Consider the following 16,096-nt stretch of genomic DNA (forward strand, 5'->3'; position numbering starts at 1 on the left):
AGGAGAATAGGCATTTCTGGAACTGGTTAGAGCCGGTAGGAAACTTCTACCCACTTCTAGAAGCTGAGTATAAGTATAGTGGGTTGTGCCCAATGTTTCAAGGCACTGTGTGGGATTTGTAACCAGACGCTGCTGGCTCTGCATACTACAGAGGACTAGTGTAGTGCCAAGAGGGATCCGCTGCCTACTGATTGTTGGGTGGCTAAAGGGACTGCCACTCTGTAAAGTGACACTGTGGTCTGGTATGCTGCTGTTTTCCCATCTCTGGGTGTCCCCAGTGCTCTCCCAGGGGCCAGCCATGATTCCAGAGAGGAGAAGCAGGGGGGAGTTGCGGAGGAGGAGGAAAAAAAAAAGCCCCCCCCCCCCCCCCCCCCCCCCCCCTGCAGAGCAATATCCTTTGCCTGGGGGGGGGGGGGGGGGGGGGGGGGGGCGGCTCCACAACCCAAGGAAGATGCCACATTTCACTGTTCTTTCATCCTCAGTTTTTGCTATATTTCCCAAACTGATGTAATGTGTTGTTTTTGCCTCACTTGGGTAATGTGAATATTCTCATAATCTGCTTTGTGCGCACAGAGAGGATGTGTTTTATGACATGTGCAAGTGGGAAATTATTCTTTGTGTTTGCACTCATTATCTGACAACTACTTGCTTAGCAGTTTATTACTGATTTGTCTTTTTGGTCTACTTATGTTTTATGCAATACAGTTTATTTTTTCTAATAACTGGTTGTGAAGTCTCCTTTTGTGGTCTCCTGAACAGATTAGGTCAAAAATTAGTCTCTAGGTCACTAAAGACCCTGGTGCGCATCACTGGCACTGCTACAAAGTAATAGAAGGTGTGGTGGTATCAGCATTTTTAAAATATATTGCAAGGGGGCAGGCAGGGGGAAGAACAAGGGCTATTGCATCCAGAGGCTCCAGGACAGCTGCAGTGACGTCGGGCTCCTGCCATAGTTCCTGTCAAGAAGGTCTGACCATTCACCCCCCCCACGGTAGCAGAGCATCTCATATTGCCAAGTTAGGCGGTCAGTCTCCAAGTCTTCTGCAGCCATGTGTTAAACCCTCCGCGGGGGAAAGACAGGAGTTGCCCTAGTTCAGTTTGAGACTTGTCTTGGTTCCAGAGATCCAAGAAACCAAAAAAATAGGCAGCTGTTGTGTGGTCTCTCGTACGCTAGGGCGTTATCCACATAAAGCGAGACGGCACCAGTTGGGGCCCCACACAGGACCTTCCCCGTAGCAAGGTTTGTAGCGCACATGCTGTTGTCAGTCTTACCATTGCTGACACATTGAAATACCAATAAAGAACTTTAAAAAATAACTGATCACCCTTTTAAACTTCTGTTTAATTGCACCCAACTAAACAAGAACATGCGAGGTCACAAAACACCCATAAAAGCAAAGACGCCCGGCAAAGTGTTTATTACAAATTGCTTCGAGCTGAGAAATACAAGGCAATAAAAAGCTTAAGGTGCTCCCCCAAGGGAATGATCTTTAAACGAAGAGGCAATGATGGGACCCTTTGCCTCAGTTCCCCTCGTTGATCCATTCGTTGGCACAGCTAGTGTAAGAAATCAGCTCTTCTGGCTTGAACCACAAGTTGATCTCCTTTTTGGCACTTTCCACAGAGTCACTGCCATGGCATATGTTCCTATGGGAGGAAACAGACATTAGAGTGCAAAGAGCAGCACCTACATTTGATGCACACCATTACGACAGTTTGAAGGGTTCACAAAACCGAGGACAGTGCAGATATGCGAAACCTGAAGACTACACATACTGGAAAAAACAGCAAATTGATAGACATGTGGGCTTGGTAAAAACTGCTTTCGATACAAGTAGTTTTAACATCTTGGATGGTTTCGTTCAAGTAACCTGCCTGCATCAGAACAAGATAGGTCCGTGCCCACAGTCAGCAATAAAGGGACTAGGAGGCAGAAGAGATTGATGAGCGTGTATTAATTTACCGTCATCCCACACAAAAAGCTTAAGGTTGGACTACTAGGGAAAGAGTTGAAATAAGAATGGAAAAAACCACACCACAAATAGATAAGCTTTCATTGTTCACTTAACTGAGATGCGATTTGAACGAGCCGGTTTCAAATCAGCCTCGCATGGCAGTCCTTTCCATATCAGGCAGTGTTCTAGTGGGGTGGTGGGCAAACATGGCTGCAAGGCCTCTGCCATGGGAACAGGGGTAATTTGCCTACGCTGTCCCGGAGTCCGTCCGCGCTGCTATGGTTCTGCAAACTGGGCCAAATACGCCCTCAGCAAGTGACTGCGATACATAATCACAGCCCTCATGACTAATTGAAAAGCACGAGCTTAAAACCCAATCACCAGCTCTAGAACCGACTGTTCCAACTCAGTTTACAAAAAGGTACTTTAATCTATGCACAACACAATACTACAAAGGAACTGATCATACAAACACTGGCAATTCTGTTACAACACCTTAAATCTGTCGTCCAATCTCTATGAAAATGGAGCTGTTGGCAGACTGCTAACAGGTGTCTACCTCCCTTCTGGCACTCATTGGTTAGATCTATCAAGAAGGACCACTGGGGGTGGAGGGGGCAACTTGCTCAGCGCACTGGATAGTGATAACAGAAGACCAGAGGCAGGCCTCAGCTCAAAATCTTTTTCACTTTGAAAAAAAAAGCTACTCTTAGCAAAAGAGCCAAGTGAATTTCTAACGGAGCCTCATCTACTTTGCCCCTGCTTTAAAGGCGGGGTCTCCACCATCCAGCTTCGGGAATATGCTTATCTTAGAGGGAAAAGGCTTGTTAAACAAGCAAGTCGACAAAGCCTAAACACTTTACATAAAGCAGGAGATAAAAACAGATGCCCGTTCCCTGTACACATTGTTCCAATCTGCTTACGAGGAGTCTGAAAGGATGGCTGCCACTGAATTATCAAAGTAAATGTCTCTGCAACAAGGAAAACTGAAAAGGAAAAAAGCTGTGTGGGGGCCGGGGGCAGGCGGGTTGGGGTTTAAGGGAGGCCAACCAATCTGGAATCAGAACACACTAGCCAGCAACTGCCAGAAAAGCCCGCGAGTAAGCTGCCTTTAACAGACTACAATCGAATAAAACCAACACTCCCATAAACGCAGCACTAGCGCAAATAATGCAAGTCTCCATTGCGTGGTCAGTCTCACCTGCAATTCTTTAAAACTACACACTTTGTATTAAGTCAATCGTGTTCTCGTTTGGAGTGGTTTTTTTTACTGGCCGTGCACTCTGGGGCCAAGGAGACTATTCCCGGAAAGGGGGGGGGGGGGGAGGGGAGTAAATGCATTAATTAGTCCTCTGTACCAGAACAGCACATTCTTACAGCGGCAATTAATCACATGAGAGCAATGACAAAAATACAGAGGGAAGCCCTCTTCAGGGAAACCTTTTCATCATGTGTTCATATCCACAGGGAGTGAGTGACTCATTTGATGCCCGCAAAGACGTTCCTCCCTGGGCCACATGCACACCATTTTCATCACGTACCTGCCAACATGGACGCAGAAGTCTCCCCGGATGGTCCCAGGCCTGGAATCAACAGGGTTGGTCTCTCCCAGCATTACCCTGCCAGTCTTCACCACATTAAATCCTTCCCAGACCTGAAAAAAGTAAGCAGTAACCTTCAAGCAAAAAATAATTGTCACATGGTCAATTAAACACGACCCATCGTGTTTGTCCACTGGAATTCCACTGCACAGAGCTCCTACTGTACATATTCTACCAGTAAATGTATGGCATTCACGTGGAGTGAATTCTCAAGTTAAACTACCCAAGCAATCACATGGGAAACATTAAAGTTTGTTAGAACTGCAAAACATTATAAGGGTGATTCTAATACATGGTGCTGCTTTTACTCCACTGAATGCGAGACTGAAGAGATGTCCCCGTATGCGCAAGTATCAAGTACAACAGATCAGCTTGCATGGAGGCTCCATCTTACCTGTGCAGTCAATCCGAGCCCCAGTTCCCATGTTTGTCATGTGCTGAATAGTTGCGGAGCAGCATATGCCTACACAAAGGTAGGCAGAGCAGAAATAAATACAGGATTTTGATGCCTGTACTTGCTCTTTTGCGGTCCCTCCCAACTAGAGTACGGATAGCACTCCCCCAGATACCCCCCTCCTCCCTCCCAAAAGGGAATTAAAACTTGCCAGGGCAAACTTGAAGGAGAAAGTTAGTGGTGATTCAAATAAAGGATCAATGATGCATCTTGCCAGAAAAATCCTTACAAAATTAATTGTGGTGTAGACTGTGGCTGCTCTACAAGTCTCCAAGCATGATATGCATCTGGAAAGACACTGTTCTCTAGCGGAACGTGCACAGACTGCACTGTGCAAGATGGTAAACAGCCATGGAAGACCTAGTCTGTTCTTTGTGGCCAGATGGATGGCTGTTGACAAGTTAAGATTTGGTCATGTGAAAGGCCAGAGTCTGCTGGTAGTCAAGCCAAGTTACTTTGTCCAACTTACCGAGGCTATAAAAAAGGTACATACATAAAAAAAGCTTAACAGTTACATAGGCAAAATAGACATTAAAAATGAAATATAAAATGCATTACTATTTGATGAATTAAAAAAATTCAGTGACCCTATGAAAGTCAGCAGCAGCTCATCCTCATCAAAAGAACCCACATCACACCCCACCTCAAGAAGCCACACTGACTCCCGATCCAGAAGAGATACCAGTTAAAGATGCTGACCCACGCACAAAGCCCTGCACAATGAAGAAAAAGCATCCATCAGCAAACTCCTGACCTCTGCTTCCTCACCAATACACTCCCCCGATCCACCAACCAACAGAGGAGGCACTTTCTCGCCTGGCTGCCAAGGCGTTGAGCAGCCTTTCACTGCACCTCAGGACCACCCACTCACCCCAGCAATTCTGGAAATAACTCAAGACCTGGATATTTGAGTGAACAAACCATGCAACAGCCAACATCTCCAGCACCTCAAGACGATTTGATGCACTTTAATGTTGATTGATTAACTTCTAAGAAAAGATATACGGCTTAAACTCCCTTAAAGTTCCTGCATCTTACGGTTGCAGTTAGAAAGGAGCAAATGCCACAAAATGTCATTAAGAGACTGGAGATGCATCCCAAAGTTTGCTAAAAATCAAGGGTTTTAAAATAGTTTAATAGTGATACAAAAGTAGGGTTTATAGCTTTAAAGAAACAAAATGGCTAAAAGTCTTCTGAGAGCCTATCACAGGGATATGCTGATGTCTGGCACCCCCAGTAGACCAAAGTACTAAGGAAGCTCATTAACATCGACGCAGTATCCACCACCCTGAACCAAAATAGGGATGTGTTCAACTCTCCAGCTACTTTGAGACCAACCAGTTGCTTAATTCAACACAATCTGGATTTCACCCAGGCTACAGCACCAAATGCACACTGGAAGCGCGATACCATTAAAATGACTAGACGCCCATCTGCTGTTCCCAAAACTGGCATTGTTAACAACACCCAGGTAGTTAAAGTCATACACCGTGCCAAATGAGTGCCCCTTCACCATTAATCTGCAACGTTTTCTGGTCTGGCCCACATGCCATAATGTGAGACTCCCCAAAGCTGGTGACCAGGTCAAGTAAGCCCCCCTTAAGAGTTAAATGATTCAACAAGCAGAGCTCGAAAAATCCACTTGACCACTCATCTTTTTTGATCAGGTCGAGCTATTCTCATCCCTTTTGGCAAGTTGCCACTGAACAGGTGTTGTGTTCAGTTGAAAAGTGGAGGGGCTATAAAAGATGCCTTTAAATAGTGTTATGTCAAATTTGCTCTGTGTTCACAGAGAGGTCAAAAGTCAGTTTTTCTTACAATTTATTTTCCTTCTGACTGCAGAGTTCCAGGACTTTGAGGTGAACTGTGGGACCGCCTGCTTAAAATGTAAAAATAAGGATATAGGATGTCAGGTTTTTCCGAACACATTTAAATGTGTAAGTATATTTCAGTAGTTTGGAAGTCCTTTGTTTTGTGCGATTAAAAATATTTCAGTAGGATGAAAATGAATCAGAATACTTTACATGTTGAGGTGCAAAGGATGTTTTCTGAAACAGAATTTTCAGAGATTAATACACTATAGTTTTCAGTAATTAGCAGAGAGGTTATTGGATATTTCTTGGAATGAGCTTGTGTAGATGACAGTATGTTACCACATCATGGTTTAGTAATATATTTATTAAAAACAGAAACACTACTGCCCTGATGGGAATGTTGTTAGTAAACTAAAGTCCTAGGTTATGTGGGCTAGACCTCATGGGTATATGGGCTAGATTCTTGTGATACATGCAGAAAGCTTTAGTCTACTTAAAGACTAGATTGTTTTTGTACTGCAGAAATGCTGAGCTCACATAGGTGCTATCATATGAGATTAAGAACAAGGTGACTAAACTATTTGCCTAGGATCACAATTGGAGACCTGTTTACGGGTCAAGTACATTACTGTTAGGTCGAGTAACATGATTTTTTGACCAGTGTACGCAATTCCTTGGGGTCTATGCCCCAAGTACTGCATTGCCTGCATAAAGCAGTACCAGTATAGGGACCCCAAGACCATCACTGGATAGTTTGGTTATGGTGGGGCACAGGTTGTTAATATGACAGGTGGGGTCTGAAATAAACCCTTGGTGTACCCTTAGGGTTAAGAGGAGGGAAGGGGTTAACAGTCAAGACATTTTTCCTGTAGAACCAAACCCTCACTACTAAATTATGTGTGATTAACACACAAAATTCACTAATGCGGCTTCAACCCACAAATCCAACTGCCACAGTTTAGGTCGATTGATAGTCAAACGCTATTGACAAATCCATAACAGCAGCAGCACCTGGCGACAGTATACTTGCCAATAAAGGTTAAAGCACTGCTCCACTGTACCCAGACCCTGGCAGAACCCAAACCGAAAAGGACAAGATTTTGGAATAGTTTGCCCAAGTGTAAGCTATTAAACATCACCCAGGCGATTATTTTGAGAGAGCCACCAATAAGGCCGATATGGAAGGAGGGGAGCATAAACAGGTTATTTGCTAGGTGGTCTTTATCACTGAAACGCCCGCTTACTTAATCCTTCTGGACTTAAGTTATAAAACTTAAGAATCAGCTTAACAGAGTTTGGGTTCTTGAATGTAACCATGTAAGATGCCTGAAGACCTGAACATCAGTGCCTACACAAACTAAGCATAATTCTACTTTCAACATGTAGACTATACAAACTACTGCAACAGATTGCTTCGACACCAATAGATGTGTGCCCACAGGTAATGTAACCAATGACTTTCAGCAATGCTTATGTGCGAGTAGGTGGCACCATATGGTTCTGCAGCAGTTTGAAAGAGCCACACAAGCACTATCCAATGTGCACCAACAACTATTTCTAGGTTCCTGTGCCCCTAGACTGATCCAGAGCTCCACTTCCACCCACATCTTTGACAGACCCCAAGCAGGCTAAAAACAGTGGTCCAAGAAAGTAATTTCCCCAGAAAAAGTCAGGATTCAAGCTGAGCCCCAAACTGCTGGAGACAAATGTGTCATGGACCTAAACGACATGTGCCTCTGGTCCTAGCGCTACATAAACTCAGGCATTAAGTGCAACCTTACGCACCCAAAGACAATCTAGGATCAATAGGCAAAGCTTTAAGTCGCCAGGCTCAAGAGGCTGCATTTGATAGAGGTTCTGCTCTTGATTGCAGTCACGTCTTAGGCCCCGCACAAAGATAGTCACACTCAAAATCTGCTGGTAGGTTGAAAACATACCATAAGCACAAGAAAGTCAAGCAGGCCTCTATACCTCCACTTAATCTGGCAAGAGACTGCAATATCACGTAAACAATCTGATGTTCTGTCAATCCTTGCAGGCCCCAAATTCCCCAAGCCATCACTGACACAGCAAAAGTTGCTACCTTCAAGTAGGCAGTGAGAACAAATACCTGATCACACCAGCCCTGCAGTAATAAATAACTAAAGCACACCCAGTGGTTATGCGGCCAGACTTTCAGCTTCTTCCTTCAAACCAGCTCTGTCAGACAACAGAAGTTAACTTTGGCTCAAACGTGTTCCAGGATCATAGCCAATGTCTTAACACTAACAAGGAGGGGGAAAACCTGGTCTACCCTTCTTTATAAAGGAGGGCTGTATTTTGACTTGCAAAATGCCAAAGGCCTAGATACCTCAGAGCTTGTCTCACTATCTGGTCTAACAGAAAAAAGTGCACAGAGCAGGATAACACCTAGATTTACAGTTGCCTACTCTGGAAGCCAAAGTCAACTGGACTTGCAAAATACAAGGCAAACTAAATGTGAGCCACTGCTACTATTTAATGACGCCCTTACTGTCATGGCCACTTGGTTCAAGTCATGTTCAGCAGACCTTTGCTTAGACTGTACAAACCAGCTGAGTTTTCTTCTCTTAAGACGCAGAGAAACACCAATCTGAGCGACAGGAAAAAAGTTTGGCCTTGAAAGCCTTACTACCAACCACTAAGGGAAGGCTGGCACATATCTTAACAAGCAACATGACTAAAGTGGTACAGCAATATGTATGGTGGTGTAGTACATTGTGCCAGGAGGCTATACATCTGAAGTGGCAAGACAAGCATCTTTTTGGTATTCAGCCACCTATCAGTACCTTAATACCAAAGGGAGATGCCAGCTGTAGACAATGAGTGCAGTCTCCAACCAGAAGTCACACAGGGTATTGATTCTGCAAAGGGGGGTGTCACCTCATCTCTGGACACCTTTGGGGTGCTCCTTGATGGGATGGTCGGTTCTCTGCGTGTTCCCTCATTTTCCCAGACTTGCTGCCAAAAGTGGGGCTTTGTCCAGGGGGTGGCAACTCCACCAGTTGGAGTTGCCCTGGGGCACTATAACCCAAGGCTTGAGCCTTTGATGCTCACCAACAGCTGGTACGGCTCCTGCAGGGGAAAGTGTAAAGCACCTCCATCGAGGACAGGCTTTGTTTCTGACCACTGAGAGCACAAAGGCTCCCACCCCATGTGGTCAGAAACATGTCTGAAAGCAACAGGCTGGCAAAGACCAGTCAGTCCAGCTTTAGTAGCTTGGCTAACATACAGGGGGCATCTCTAAAATGCCCCTGGTGCATTTTTTCAATAAACTCCACTGTCATCAGTGGGAATTCACTGTGCTAAGTTGGATACCAAACTGCTCAGCATTCAGTGAAACCATTTTGGAGCTGTGGAGTTCATAATGACAAACTCCCAGACCCTGTACTCAATATGGCCACACTGCACTTACAGTGTCCAAGAATTAACTTAGACACTGTAGGGGCATATGGTTCCTGCAGCTATGCCCTCACCTGTGGTATAGTGCACCCTGCCTTAGGGCTGTCTTACCTTTTGCCACAGGCAGTAGCTTGTGGGCATGGCACCCTGAAATGGTGGTCATGTCAACTGCCTTGCCTGTTTCTCCCCACCAGCATACACAAGCTGCAAAGGGAGTGTGCATGTGCTTGGTGAGGGAGCCCTTTTGTACCAGGTATACATTTTACAAAGGGAATACCTGTGTGCAAAGGGTGTGCCAATTCTGAAAACAAAGGTACAGATTTTTGGAAAGAACACTGGTGCTGGGACCTGGTTAGCAGGATCCTAGCACACCGTCAATAAAAGTTGGCATCAACACCAGGCGAAAAGTGGGGAGTAGCCATGCCAACAGTGGCACTTTCCTACACTGTCATGAAATTCACCTTGAGACCTATCTGACAGGAGGGACTTTAGCCTATTTGGTTCTCAACATGTAGGAGGACCCTCCACCATTGGGTGGTCCCATCCATTCCTAAGATGAGGAATCTTCAGTTTGAAATATCCAGACAATGGTGCTACTTGGTGAATAGTCTAAATGCAGATTCCTCACTGTCCACCCACCTCTACTGAGGTGTCTGCTGATCACCTTAAGGTCCCAAGTTAAGTAGTCGCACCATCACCTGTAAATATATTTTTCCCTTCAAATGTTATATGTGAGGGAATCGAAAAAGATCAAGAAATGATGTCAGCAAGCAGGGGTGGGGCTTATGTGAAGCTCCACAACACTGTATGAAGTCACCATGAAGCCATATAATGCCACCTACTTGTACTCCGGGAGCATTGCTTAAAAAAAGTCTCTGGACCCAGTATGGTGCTAGGGAATATTCTAGAGGAGAAACTTGGCTACAATATTGACTATGAACTAGAAAGAGGTTACCAATGTTAATTACCAATTTATAGAGAGCTAGGGAGGAAACAAAGGGCTAGGACAACATGATGTACGAGTAAAAAGGAGTTCATACTGGTTCAGCTGCAAGACTATTGTGCACTGAAAACCGAGGCAGGCTCATCCAAGAGGATTTACACCAGGTAGTTCCCAGAAACTAGGGCCTGGTTTACCTCAGGGTATAAAACACGGATCTTTTAGGACACACTTTGGTCTTTTCATTCCACATTCTAGGAAGCTGGCTGGAGTTAACTCAAGAATCTTTATTGGTATGAGGAAATTGGAATTCTAGGTCAGCACACAAATGCCATTTAAAAAAAAACTTTAAATGGAAGAGTAACTCCATAATTTCAGAGTAGTAGGGATATACACATCATAGACCATTCTACACTCACCATAGGAACAACAGGGCCAGAGCCCATATATTAAACCAAACCGGAGTAGAAAGGGCGATCCTTCAGGTCAATGTAGTGTTCCTTCAGAAGTTCATCGGAAGCCTGCAAGTGGCAAAGAAAGTATTGTTACCTGGGTGATGAGAACTCAACCCTGGTCATGCCAGTGATCTGAGTACAGCAGTTCACACCCAATATCACAGTATATCATTACCCAATTACGGTGTATGCTTAGACCCTATCAATTGTGTACACAAAACGCAAACCAAAGACTACTCTCACCTGCATAAACTTCATTGCCACCATTCAGTATCCCTTCTGCTCAAAGCGCTTGATTATCTCTCCTACCAGGCACCGTTGAACGCCATCTGGCTTGATGCAAATGAAGGTACGTTCTGTAATACCGTTACCAGACATGTTCCTAGAAGAAGGCAAGAGGGTGACAGAAAACTTAACATTGTTCATAATAAGGTGTACATCGAAGTAAACAAATTGGGCTCCCTACACAAGTCAGCTTCAAATCTAAACGTAAACTTCACACAAAAACTAAGGTTTAACAAAAATGCATCAGTCCATTTTTTATCGGACCGAGTTACAAAAAAAAGCACTTCGCAGAAAAAGCAGAAGCTAGCCTATTCAAAAGCACAATTTAAACCACAAAACTGGAGATTCTAGAATAAAGTTAGAGCTGCAGATTAAATAACTTCTAAGGTAGTCTGACTTCTCGATCACTGTAAGGCTATCCCATTATTCGGGCACAGCAAGGAGGCTTCTCTGGAGATCTGACTAGGCTCCCTGATTAAGCCAGGTCAGGAGAAAACAGGTCTGTTCTGAGTTGTGAAATACACAAATCCTAAAGAGTGACAAATATGTCTCGTACATTCCTCGAACTACTGTAGGGGATAAAGAACCCCCTTCCACACATGAGTATCGTCTGTCACTGCGGATTACAATGGACAGAGAAAGGAGGCTGAAGAATGAGGTGAATTGCAATATCCTTCTAATGTATTAGAAAGGTTGTTATTCCTTATAATACATCTTCAAACCATCACCCCTCCCACAAACCACTTGCATCACTGGTATCTTGCACTTGTGTATATTACAGACATGGATAAAGCATCACCTGCACTGCAAATGTGTTTGCAAAAATAAAATTCTAATTCAAATCAGATTAAGAATGTTATGACTCAGATTGTGTGGATACATGCAGAGATCTGATTGTTCTGGTCATTCTATACCATGGAAAAACACGGTGCCATAAATACCTTTCCACTGGTCACATTGTTATTCAAAAAAGATCAGAAGGCCAGTTCCTGTTTTCGTTTTTTAAACTTCTGCTGAATGATGTTCCCGATGGCATGCCTTTCACCTTGGCTGCTCGCACCATATTGAGAGGTCAGAATTCAACTGCAATAACTTAGTTGAGCAGATACATTATTTCTTAATTACAGGTGAACGAAAGACTACTCCATTGTCGTACATTATATGGATATTTCAAGTCACCAAGGAGATCCTTGATCATTTAAAACAAGAAAGCAGATGCTGTTCCATTATAAGTTCACATAACTCAAGGTGACATGCAATAGCCTTCTAATGTACTAGAAGATACTTTATTCCTTGTAAGTACGGCCACACCATCACCCTTCCCACAAAATGCTTAAATCCTCAGCGTTGCTCTTCATATGAAAGAACGCCCGTAAACGTAATTGCGCTATCTAGTGCCAAATAAACACCAAAATGCAGTTAAGATATGTTGCTTAAGGATGCTGGAATTCGTTTAATACAAGTCAGATTTAAAAAAAGTTGTAGCTCAGAATGTCCAAGCCTGCAGAGATTGTTTTCCCTATAATTACACAAAACATTAAAAAACATTTCCATAAGTATTCCCTTTCTGCTCATCGAGCAGATATAAACAGCAGAAGGAAAAAAACGGTTTCGTATTTGAATCTGCATCTTTATACACCGTTTCCTGAAATTCCCCTGGGCTGCTGGATCTGGCCGGAGACCCTGACATCGGAACTAAAAAGGCCCTTAGTTATTGCACTTTAGGCAACTTCATGCCTTCCTTGCAGGGGACTGAGCTAGAACGTGCCTGCAACAAACAAATCGGAGATTGGCTTTTATACATGGATTATGTACTCTTCCATGTATTCTAAAAATATCAAACCAACTGAGAACAGAACACACTGCAGCTAAACGAGAATCAAGACTATGGCAAATAAGTTTCAGGAAGAAAAAACCCTCAAAGGCATAACAATCCTTTAGGTTCTACATCCTAGGTGCACTTCCTGAAGAGTAGATTTCCTCAAACCTAGCATTTCAGAAATGTTGCACCGGATCAGGCATCCAAAACAAACGTTTCAAGGGCAAATACAAACATTAGTCACACATACATATTAAAATAATAATGGAGAGATGGCTCAGAAAAGCGTGAGGTTGCACAAGATTAGTAGCTCTGAACAGATGTGGGACTTAACGAGCAGGTACACAAGGAAACTGTTTACAAGCCCAACACAAAGAGCTGATACTCTTTACTTTGATTAATCTCGTTCTGCAGGAGCCATCTATAACCTTCTCATGGGAAATGCTGCCAAGTTACATTTGAGTCACCGTGAACCTTTAAGAACTGTTGACCAGCTGATAACTGGTTCCAACCAGAAGTAGGGATTAAGCAGCCGCAGGCAAATAAACCGTTGTGTAAAATGAATGTTTACTGGACCCGTGTTGCATGTGCGCTTCTTTATAGTGGAGTCCCACTAAACACCCTACTTTCGGCAAAATGACGAGCTTAGTCCATTTATAATAGATAATGTTTCTGGAGAAAATATGACTTCGGGTTAACATGAGCTCATCTTTACTACATCACATTTTCTATATAAACTCGCCGCACTTGGCTTGTAGATGACATGCTATTGGCCTACTGAAACTGACTACAAAATTACATCCATTTTGCTCCCAAGAAATGATTTTTTTTATCCGACACTTAACACGCTGCGCTTGCAGGGTATCATTTCACAACTGTGCAAATGGTCATTACCATAGAAGCACGCAAATACACATCAGCATGCGGGCAGGCTTCCCGACACATCAGTCCTTGACAGTAGGTGGCACACCCGTCTGGGAAACACGCCCGTCCGTCGTAATTATTTCCCTTCAAAACGTAGCTATACTTTCTCCGCATGCCGCCGATGGCTTCTGCAGGCAGCGAGACTCAATGTTATCTCTGAAGACGAGGGGGTTGGGCGGTCTCGAAGGCAAGGATTACTTCAATGCACTAATCCTGGCTGCCCGATTTCACCCACACAAAACGCTTTATAAACCGTAAGCTCTAGCTGAGATTTGATCCCCGGGGAGAGAAGGCACGAAAATCATGTCGCTTGTCCTGCCACCACTACTTCACTTGCAGTCACAGCGGGCCACCGTTACCACAACTTCATAGCCACAGAGCCGTGGAAGCGCAGGGTCGAGCCAGAACACGATACCAGTCTTCAGTGTAATTTAACAGTTTGACCGCTAGTCAATTATAAGTCCATAGTAGACATTTGTGTACTACACAAGCAGTTTATACAATATTCCTAACTCGAACCTAGAAGCTGAAAATGGCATCAACAACGGTAAATCATTATGCTGCAGCATTCAGGGCTTCCTAAGAAAGAAAAGTGCTAACGTGAGAAGACCCGATACGAGGATGTCACTCATTCAAACAGGAGCTACAGGAAGACTGGAAGGCCCCTCCTATAAACACAACATGTAATCTGTGGGTAGGGCCATCCTTAAACTGCCATGTTTACTGAAATTATATTTTTACAGAAAAAAAGTTGATGCAAGACCCTTCTTTCGGATTACTACATAGTAATGCATCTGGACGGCACAATTAGATAAGGTGCATTCAGAAGAAACCCCCATAAAACATATTACAAAGTTCCTGAGACTATCCGTTCGTTGCTATGCATAGTGCCATATACATAACCCCTTGTCCCTGTCGGTTTATGCTAGACTTTTATAAATCGGGAACTCTTACTCACCCCCACTATATACACTCAATAAAAGACGAGAGCATTCGATATTTCACCCTTCCCCGCCAAAAAACTAAAAAAAAAAAAAACTTTCTTACTGTAACAAACCTGTTTCAACTCCGATCCACACAAGCTCTCAAACTCTTATTGGGCACTTGAACGTGCCACCAGAACTTAAAAAATAATCCATTATTTTGAGAATCAATCTAGACCACCACCAAAAGAAAAAAACTACGTAAACCTTCAACCCACTTCGATTTCTTCCTTAGACTTCTGTCCTTGCTCATTCGATATGACGTCCCATTTAAACCCAAACAGCTGATCATTTAAAATATAATGTAAACTGAAATAAAGTATTTAGACGAAAATCACTATATACACCAACAGGTGGCCAATCACTAATAGCAGTGCGATATATTCCGTAAAAAGCTAGCAGAACAGAACACCGGTGAATCATCACGGAAATGCGTGCGTTATACATCTACCACTACTAATGGCAAAATAGGGCTCCTCAGAAGGAAGCGGGTGCAATGGATAGTGCGAAGCTACAAGTCTCCGTATATTACAAATACAAAAAATATGGGATAAAAAGTAAGCCTGCACTCCGCCTACCATTTCGGAACGCGGCAAAGGCCAACCACCTCCCTACCACCCAAGATTAGATAACCGCAGCCAGCATCATGAAAGATGAGGACAAAAAAAATATACATATATCAGGAAGCGGGCTCAGCTATCCGGAAACATGGAGCCAGGTTATGGCCATGCATCCATTTCAACGGGTCATGGTACACAAAGGGAGCGCGGGTCCACGTATAGAGAAGCTCAGCCGAAGAAAAGTCATCGCCGCACCGTGAAAGTGTTTTACCTTAAAGGGTGGTAGGTACGTGAACGGCAATTACAATTGAAGACTAGGGTGTGCGTGGAGGGAGAGGAGTTGAGGAGGCTCCGAAGAACTGGGGAAAGGAAAGAAGTGTTGCTGGAAACTGGATTCTAAACTCTGTTGTACCTGCTGCAGGAGTGCTAGATTTCCTCCGTTGATGGAAGCAGCGGTGGGCGAAGGAGAGCAAAAGTGAGTGGGAGAGGCAACCGGAAGTTATATACTGCCTGTGAGCTGCCGGCATCGTTTCGCCGGTTCCCATTGGCTCACTTGAGATGCTGCCTTTCCCCCTTCCGCCATCTTATTGGCTGGGGACGCGTGACTGTAGCCACGCCCACGTATCGCTTTACACCCTGAGGGAGGAGCAGGATATGATCAGCAGCAAGGGGAGAGAGAGACTACTTCCCATTAGAGCAGTGGTCTTCAAACTTTTTAATGTTGCGCCCCCCCAGTTGAAAAATAAAAATCATTGGGCCCCCCCTGAGAATTTTTCACAATTATTTTAGAAAGATGGCAATGCTTAAATAGGTCTAAACCTATTTAAACATTGCAGTTAAGTACTGTTACCTTTTTTAAACTGCAATAACATGCTTTTGCTTAAAA

General features: G+C 43.9%; 1 pseudogene; it reads right to left on the minus strand.

Moving 5' to 3' along the window:
* Positions 1–1,399: 1,399 nt before the first annotated feature.
* On the minus strand, positions 1,400–11,675 carry LOC138259727 (nucleoside diphosphate kinase B-like; annotated as a pseudogene).
* Positions 11,676–16,096: the final 4,421 nt, after the last annotated feature.

Source organism: Pleurodeles waltl, chromosome 9 (genome assembly GCF_031143425.1).
Source record: "Pleurodeles waltl isolate 20211129_DDA chromosome 9, aPleWal1.hap1.20221129, whole genome shotgun sequence".
NCBI lineage: Eukaryota > Metazoa > Chordata > Amphibia > Caudata > Salamandridae > Pleurodeles > Pleurodeles waltl.